Raw genomic sequence first — 9,706 nt, forward strand, 5'->3', positions numbered from 1 at the left:
CCCCCCCAAACCCTGAATCCCCCCTCACCCCGATATCCCACACTCCCCCCCAAACCCTGAATCCCCCCTCACCCCGATATCCCACACTCCCCCCTCCCAAACCCTGAATCCCCCCTCACCCCGATATCCCACACACTCCCCCCTCCCAAACCCTGAATCCCCCCTCACCCCGATATCCCACACACTCCCCCCTCCCAAACCCTAAACACCCCCAACTCCTCAACCATAAACCCCTCACCCCGATATCCCCGACTCCCCCACCATCCCAAACCCCTCCACCCTGACAGCCTTTTACTGATCCCACCCCCATTCCCTACTGTCCCATCCCAACATCCAACACCTGCCCCACACCAATTCCCCTGACCCCCAAACGCAAAACCAGTGCGTCCAAGATCCTCCCCTCCTGAGACCCTACGCAAACCCGGCTACCTCACGCCCTCAACACTCCCACCCCGCCCTCGGGTCTGCAGCGAGTCAGGAAGACTGGTGACCCTTTCCACCCTCTCCATCCCGCCCTCCTCAAGGTCAGTGAGCGATGGGCAATGCATTCTGGGTCCAGCTGGCTGGGCCCATGCCCCTTGGACCGACCTTACAAATCAGTGCCAATGACCCAGCGAAAAGGTGTCATTCCCCTCCCCAAGTCAGCCCCGCGGCCATACAAGGGTCAGCCCACTGACCCAACCAGGCCAGCCCAGCGGGGGGAGCTGGCCAACCCAGCCGGACAAACCAAAGCGTGCCTCTCTCTCTCTCGCTCTCACCTGGGCTGACACGCCCAGGGTGACAGAGGGTCTCCGCGTATGGGCGAGCCCACACCTCAGGAACTGGCCCCTCGTCCCCCTGAGCCCCCGGCTCAGCGCGGCCGCCATTACAGCCATATCTGCGGGAAAAACACAATTGGTGAACAACTGACACAACACCTCCCCACCATCACACCCTCCGTGCCACACGCTCGTTGATCTCGCCCTGGGGAGGACAAGTGAACTTTCGATCAGGTAGGGTATCCCAGCACTCCCAGAGTTGCTGAAAGCCCTCCTGTAGTTTTATTAGGGGTGTTTCACTACTGCTGTGCATGCTGGGAGAACACTTGGCCATTGCCCAGCTCGGACTCTCGCCCCCTTTCTCCAAATGGGAGACATGGCAGTACACCTGAACCAATAGTTACATGCACAAGTACAGTAACTTGGCCTGGGGGTATCAATCTATCAATGTTTTGACAGTGTGGCGCTCCCTCAGCACTGACCCTCCGACAGTGCAGCACTCCCTCAGTACTGACCCTCCGACAGTGCAACACTCCCTCAGTACTGACCCTCCGATAGTGTGGAACTCCCTCAGTACTGACCCTCCGACAGTGCGGCACTCCCTCAGCACTGACCCTCCGACAGTGCAGCACTCCTCAGTACTGACCCTCCGACAGTGCAACACTCCCTCAGTACTGACCCTCCGATAGTGTGGAACTCCCTCAGTACTGACCCTCCGACAGTGCGGCACTCCCTCAGCACTGACCCTCCGACAGTGCGGCACTCCCTCAGCACTGACCCTCCGACAGTGCGGCACTCCCTCAGCACTGACCCTCCGACAGTGCGACACTATAGGACAATTTAGCACGGCCAATCCACCCTAACCTGCACATCCTTGGGCACTATGGGGCAATTTAGCACAGCCAATCCACCCTAACCTGCACATCCCTGGGCACTGTGGGACAATTTAGCATGGCCAATCCACCCTAACCTGCACATCCCTGGGCACTGTAGGACAATTTAGCATGGCCAATCCACCCTAACCTGCACATCCCTGGGCACTGTGGGACAATTTACCACGGCCAATCCACCCTAACCTGCACATCCCTGGGCACTATGGGACAATTTAGCACGGCCAATCCACCCTAACCTGCACATCCCTGGGCACTGTGCGACAATTTACCACGGCCAATCCACCCTAACCTGCACATCCCTGGGCACTATGGGGCGATTTAGCATGTCCAATCCACCCTAACCTGCACATCCCTGGGCACTGTGGGACAATTTAGCACAGCCAATCCACCCTAACCTGCACATCCTGGGCACTGTGGGACAATTTAGCATGGCCAATCCACCCTTACCTGCACATCCCTGGGCACTGTAGGACAATTTAGCATGTCCAATCCACCCTAACCTGCACATCCTTGGGCACCATGGGACAATTTAGCACGGCCAATCCACCCTAACCTGCACATCCCTGGGCACCATGGGACAATTTAGCACGGCCAATCCACCCTAACCTGCACATCCCTGGGCACTGTGGGACAATTTAGCACGGCCAATCCACCCTAACCTGCACATCCCTGGGCACTGTAGGACAATTTAGCATGGCCAATCCACCCTAACCTGCACATCCCTGGGCACTGTAGGACAATTTAGCATGGCCAATCCACCCTAACCTGTACATCCCTGGGCACTATGGGACAATTTAGCACGGCCAATCCACCCTAACCTGCACATCCCTGGGCACTGTGGGACAATTTAGCACGGCCAATCCACCCTAACCTGCACATCCCTGGGCACTGTAGGACAATTTAGCATGGCCAATCCACCCTAACCTGTACATCCCTGGGCACTATGGGACAATTTAGCACGGCCAATCCACCCTAACCTGCACATCCCTGGGCACTATGGGGCAATTTAGCACGGCCAATCCACCCTAACCTGCACATCCCTGGGCACTATGGGGCAATTTAGCATGGCCAATCCACCCTAACCTGCACATCCCTGGACACTATGGGACAATTTAGCACGGCCAATCCACCCTAACCTGCACATCCCTGGCCACTGTGGGACAATTTAGCACGGCCAATCCACCCTAACCTGCACATCTTTGGACTGTGGGAGGAAACTGGAGCACCCAGAGGAAACCCTACACTGACACGGGGGGAGAATGTGGAATCGGTTCCTGGTGCTAACCACTGAGCCACCGTGCCAACCCAAATATGGTAGCATGTTCAGCTACTTTAGTCTTGAGACCTGGAGTGCATTGGTGAGATCTTCAGCAGTTGGAGGGCTGAGGGGGACTGAGACGGGTGACGTTTCAGCATTGGAAACAGTGCATCGTGTGTTCAGAAACGTGGTTCCATGTCAGAGATGACACCAACATTGTTGGCAGTTTAGCCCAGACTTTGCCCGTTACCATGGAGAGCAACGCGCCTCATGACCCGAACTCAGAGCAGACATTGGAAACAATGGTTTCAGTCTTCACTTTATTTAATTGATGGGAACGTCTGGTACCCAGTGTCTTACTAGCAGTTGGATCACTTAGTGACAGAGGGAGCAACAACTCTTCATGGGAACAGAACATTCACCAACCCTGATCTACACCTGAACACACAACACCAACCCATCCATAATGGGACAGACATCAACACAGAAATGGACTCAGAGACACAGACACAGAGAGACACACAGTATAGAGAGACACACAGAGACACAATAGAGACACAGGGAGACACACACACTATAGAGACACATAAATACAGACACAGAGACACAGGGGGAGACACACACAGTATAGAGACACATAAATACAGACACAGAGACACAGGGGGAGACACACACAGTATAGACACACATAGATACACACACAGAGACACAGGGAGACACACACAGTATAGAGACACATAAATACAGACACAGAGACACAGGGAGACACACACAGTATAGAGACACATAAATACAGACACAGAGACACAGGGGGAGACACACACAGTATAGAGACACATAAATACAGACACAGAGACACAGGGAGACACACACAGTATAGAGACACATAAATACAGACACAGAGACACAGGGGGAGACACACACAGTATAGACACACATAGATACACACACAGAGACACAGGGAGACACACACAGTATAGAGACACATAAATACAGACACAGAGACACAGGGAGACACACACAGTATAGAGACACATAAATACAGACACAGAGACACAGGGGGAGACACACACAGTATAGAGACACATAAATACAGACACAGAGACACAGGGAGACACACACAGTATAGAGACACATAAATACAGACACAGAGACACAGGGGGAGACACACACAGTATAGAGACACATAAATACAGACACAGAGACACAGGGAGACACACACAGTATAGAGACACATAAATACAGACACAGAGACACAGGGGGAGACACACACAGTATAGACACACATAGATACACACACAGAGACACAGGGAGACACACACAGTATAGAGACACATAAATACAGACACAGAGACACAGGGGGTGACACACAGTATAGAGACACACAGACACAGACACACACAATAGACACATAAATACACACACAGAGACATAGAGAGACACATAAATACAGACACAGACACAGGGAGACACACACAGTATAGAGACACACAAACACAGACACAGAGACATAAGGAGACACACACAGTATAGAGACACAAACAACACAGTCACCCACACACAATAGACAGAGATGAGACACCCCCCCCCCCCACACACACACACACACACAGATACCCAAACGCTCTCCCTCTCACATACACACACACAAACAACGAGATAGAAACACAGGCTTTTCCACACACACAGACACACAAGATATCCCCTCCCTGACCGAAGACAGAGAGGGCCGAACACACAGCGTTTCTCCCAGCCTGCCGACATGAAGCAGGGCTGGGAGGGGGATACAGTGATCAGACAGAGCTCCTACCTGCTGGAGTGGGGCTCCGGCACGGCCTGGTTCCCAGCCCAGGGACAGTCAGCTCTGCATTACTCACATCTACTCTCCCTCTGTCTGTCTGCAGCAGGCAATAGCCTGGCGATGCGCCGTCCAGCACGTCCCAGTGCAATCCCCCTGGCACCTCCCTGACAGCACAGGCAAACCCCTCCAGCACAGCAGGATCCAATCTGCATCTCAGGCAGCACATCTCCTTGTGGGGGGTGGGGACACAGAGAGAGAGAGAGGCACGTTTTGAAATACAGAACGTGGTGAATTGGACATTAAAGCCTCTTCCAGATGCTTCCGCCCGCCTTTCCCAGTTTGAACAATCCAATCCAGCGGTTCGGGGCTACTTGCATTTGTATAGCGCCTAATCGCAGCACTTCCCTCTGCATGTATGGGTGGCCATTCCTGAGCCGGGGGGAGGAGGATAACGATTACATAGATCCCACAGACCCTGGATCTAAGGGCCCACAAAACTTTTCCCCCTCTCTGCTCCAGGGTACGTTGTCTGAGGGATCACTGTCAGCCTCAGGATACCAGGGCGAACTCTGTACTCGGATGGGTACTGAGGGAGTGCAGCACTGTCAGAGGGTCAGTACTGAGGGAGTGCCGCACTGTCGGAGGGTCAGTACTGAGGGAGTGCCGCACTGTCAGAGGGTCAATACTGAGGGAGTGCCGCACTGTCGGAGGGTCAGTACTGAGGGAGTGCAGCACTGTCAGAGGGTCAGTACTGAGGGAGTGATGCACTGTCGGAGGGTCAGTACTGAGGGAGTGCCGCACTGTCGGAGGGTCAGTGCTGAGGGAGTGCCGCACTGTCGGAGGGTCAGTGCTGAGGGAGTGCCGCACTGTCGGAGGGTCAGTGCTGAGGGAGTGCTGCACTGTCGGAGGGTCAGTGCTGAGGCGGCCCACACTGTCAGAGGGTCAGTACTGAGGGAGTGCCGCACTGTCAAAGGGTCAGTACCGAGGGAGTGCCGCACTGTCAGAGGGTCAGTGCTGAGGTAGCGCCGCACTGTCGGAGGGTCAGTGCTGAGGGAGTGCCGCACTGTCGGAGGGTCAGTACTGAGGGAGTGCCGCACTGTCGGAGGGTCAGTGCTGAGGGAGCGCCGCACTGTCGGAGGGTCAGTGCTGAGGGAGCGCCGCACTGTCGGAGGGTCAGTGCTGAGGGAGTGCCGCACTGTCGGAGGGTCTGCTGAGGGAGTGCCGCACTGTCGGAGGGTCAGTGCTGAGGGAGTGCCGCACTGTCGGAGAGTCTGTGCTGAGGGAGTGCCGCACTGTCGGAGGGTCAGTACTGAGGGAGTGCCGCACTGTCAAAGGGTTAGTACTGAGGAAGTGCTGCACTGTCAGAGGGTCAGTGCTGAGGGAGCGCCGCACTGTCGGAGGGTCAGTGCTGAGGGAGTGCCGCACTGTCGGAGGGTCAGTGCTGAGGGAGTGCCGTACTGTCGGAGGGTCAGTGCTGAGGGAGTGCTGCACTGTCGGAGGGTCAGTACCGAGGGAGTGCCGCACTGTCGGAGGGTCAGTGCTGAGGGAGTGCTGCACTGTCGGAGGGTCAGTGCTGAGGTAGCGCCGCACTGTCAGAGGGTCAGTGCTGAGGGAGTGCCGCACTGTCGGAGGGTCAGTGCTGAGGGAGCGCTGCACTGTCAGAGGGTCAGTCCTGAGGGAGTGCCGCACTGTCGGAGGGTCAGTACTGAGGGAGTGCCGCACTGTCACAGGGTCAGTACTGAGGGAGTGCCGCAATCTCGGAGGGTCAGTACTGAGGGAGTGCCGCACTGTCGGAGGGTCAGTACTGAGGGAGTGCTGCACTGTCGGACGGTCAGTACTGAGGGAGCACCGCACTGTCGGAGGGTCAGCACTGAGGGAGTGCCGCAATGTCAGAGGGTCAGTACTGAGGGAGTGCCGCACTGTTGGAGGGTCAGTACTGAGGGAGTGCCGCACTGTTGCAGGGTCAGTGCTGAGGGAGTGCCGCATTGTCGGAGGGTCAGTATTGAGTGGACGCTGCACTGTTGGAGGGTCAGTGCTGAGGGAGTGCCACACTGTCAGGGGTTCAGTACTGAGGGAGTGTGGCACTGTCAGAGGGTCAATGCTGACGGAGTGCTGCACTGTCGGAGGGTCAGTACTGAGGGAGTGCCACACTGTCAGAGGGTCAATGCTGAGGGAATGTCGCACTGTCAGAGGGTCAGTAATGAGGGAGTGCAGCACTGTCAAAGGGTTAGTACTGAGGAAGTGCCGCACTGTCAGAGGGTCAGTACTGAGGGAGTGCTGCACTGCCACAGGGTCAGTACTGAGGGAGTGCCACACGGTCGGAGGGTCAGTACTGAGGGAGTGCCGCAATCTCGGAGGGTCAGCACTGAGGGAGTGCTGCACTGTGGAGGGTCAGTACTGAGGGAGTACTGCACTGTGGAGGGTCAGTGCTGAGGGAGTGCCGCACTGTCGGAGGGTAAGTGCTGAGGGAGTACTGCACTGTGGAGGGTCAGTGCTGAGGGAGTGCCGCACCGTCGGAGGGTAAGTGCTGAGGGAGTGCTGCACTGTCGGAGGGTCAGTACTGAGGGAGTGCCTCACTGTGGAGGGTCAGTACTGAGGGAATGCCACACTGTCAAGAGGGTCAGTACTGAGGGAGTGCCGCACTGTCGGAGGGACAGTACTGAGTGGACGCTGCACTGTCGGAGGGCCAGTACTGAGGGAGCGCTGCAGAGTCCAGCAAGAGTCCTAGTTCGATGAAGCAATTAGTAATGTAGAGACTCTGCTGACACCACACAATGAAGTCGTGTATAGGTGCCAATTGCAAAACCTGATTTAAAATCGGTCTCCCGACTGCACTGAGTGACAGCAAACAGGTCAGCTTTATACAGGGCTCATAATCTCCAAGGCCTTCGTTCGGATCATCGGATCCCAGCTGACAGTTGTAATTATCCGGATATAAAAAGATCAGATTTTCCAAGCGACTGACTGATCCCTCTGGGACAATGGGAGCAGGATAGGCTCGTGCCATCACACACACACATGTATCTACACGCACGTACACACAGACACACACATGCACACATACACGTACACTGACAGAGTCAGTGCCAGCCTCACCAAGGTTACACCAATATACAGTACAGCTGGTCATACTGAGGGAGTGCTGCACTGTCAGAGGGTCAGTACTGAGGGAGTGGGCACTGTCGGAGGATCATTACTGAGGGAGTGCCGCACTGTCGGAGGGTCAGTGCTGAGGGAGTGCCGCACTGTCGGAGGGTCAGTGCTGAGGGAGTGCCGCACTGTCGGATGGTCAGTACTGAGGGAGTGCTGCGCTGTCAGAGGGTCAGTGCTGAGGGAGTGCTGCACTGTCGGAGGGTCAGTGCTGAGGGAGTGCCGCACTGTCAGATGGTCAGTACTGAGGGAGTGCTGCACTGTCAGAGGGTCAGTACTGAGGGAATGCCGCACTGTCGGAGGGTCAGTACTGAGGGAATGCCGCACTGTCGGAGGGTCAGTACTGAGGGAATGCTGCACTGTCAGAGGCTCAGTACTGAGGGAATGCTGCACTGTCAGAGGGTCAGGACGGTCATATTTTGCATTGCAGTATAGCATCTTGTAGCAATATTAAATTCCTATGGAAGCAGACCATTAGGGCCATCGAAACCACACTGACCTTCAGAAGGTCATCCCATCCAGACCACCCTATCTTCATATTTTCCAAGGTTAACCCACTTTGCGTGGATACGATGGGCGATTTAGCATGGCCAGTCAGGTGACTGACTGTGTGGAGTTTGCACATTCTCCTTGTGTCTGCATGGGCTTCCTCCCACAGTCCACAGGTGTGCAGGTTAGGGTGGATTGGTAGTGCTAAATTGTCCCATAGTGCCCAGGGATGTGCAGGTTAGGGTGGATTGGCCGTGCTAAATTGTCCCATAGTGCCCAGGGATGTGCAGGTTAGGGTGGATTGGCCGTGCTAAATTGTCCCATAGTGCCCAGGGATGTGCAGGTTAGGGTGGATTGGCCGTGCTAAATTGTCCCATAGTGCCCAGGGATGTGCAGGTTAGGGTGGAATGGCCGTGCTAAATTGAACCATCGTGCCCAGGGATGTGCAGGTGAGGTGTATAAGGCAGGGGTAAATACAGAGTAGTAGGGTCGGGGGAAAGGGTCTGGGTGGGTGACTCTTTGGAGGGTTGGTGTGGACTTGTGCCGAAGGGCGTGTTTCCACACTGTGCGTTCTAATCAATCCACACTAACCTGCACATCCCAGGACACATGTTCCTGTGTTTCTGTGTGCGTGTGCCTGTATGAGTGTGACACTGTCAGAGAGGTGTGTGTGTGTGAATATGAGTGTGACACAGTCAGTGAGGTGTGTGTGCGTGTGTGTGTGTGTGTGCGCGTTTCTGTGTGTGTGAATATGAGTGTGACACTGTCAGTGAGGGGTATGTGTGTGTGTGAATATGAGTGTGACACTGTCAGTGGTGTGTGTGTGTGTGTGCGTTTCTGTGTGTGTGAATATGAGTGTGACACTGTCAGTGAGGTGTGTCTGTGTGTGAAACTGTGGACAGTTATTAAGGAACCACTCAGTTCCATTCACAAGGGGGAACCTCCCTCTGGTGGTCGGTATGGCTCTGTCCTTCCTTGGGAAAGCTCAGAGTCTGGAAGTGATGGGGTCTCTCATGAGACTGACTGGAATCTGTTCACCCGTCCTCCTCCGCCTGTCCTCAGCATCACAGCTCCTCGGGATCCAGGGAGAGTGTACATTGCTCCCATTGCCCAAGGGCGCCCACATGTGTTCGGGAAGTGACACTATGGTCAGCATTAACCACCCTCACATATTAAAGGTGGAGTCTATCAGTTCACTCGATTGTCCAATGCCTTACCATGGACAGGGCCCTGAGATTTTACCAGTGGCATGTGGTATCCTTGCTTCAAGCGATACAACAACCTACATTCACCCGTCTACTTCATTTTCCTGTTCATGAAACAGCTCAGAAGTGTGGAACAAGACATACCCAAGAAG

The 9,706-nt window shown here is 55.1% G+C and overlaps 1 protein-coding gene across 1 annotated transcript in view; it reads right to left on the reverse strand.

Annotated features, from left to right (window-relative positions):
• Positions 1-4,934, reverse strand: part of LOC132836152 (atypical kinase COQ8A, mitochondrial-like) — a 20,090-nt gene extending 15,156 nt beyond the window's left edge. Inside the window, exon 1 of the mRNA XM_060855474.1 lies at positions 4,720-4,934. The gene's annotated coding sequence lies outside the window, so the exon portion shown is untranslated. The remainder of the gene's footprint in view (positions 1-4,719) is intronic.
• Between the last annotated feature and the right edge of the window lie 4,772 nt (positions 4,935-9,706).

Source organism: Hemiscyllium ocellatum, chromosome 46 (genome assembly GCF_020745735.1).
Source record: "Hemiscyllium ocellatum isolate sHemOce1 chromosome 46, sHemOce1.pat.X.cur, whole genome shotgun sequence".
NCBI classification, from domain to species: Eukaryota; Metazoa; Chordata; class Chondrichthyes; order Orectolobiformes; family Hemiscylliidae; genus Hemiscyllium; species Hemiscyllium ocellatum.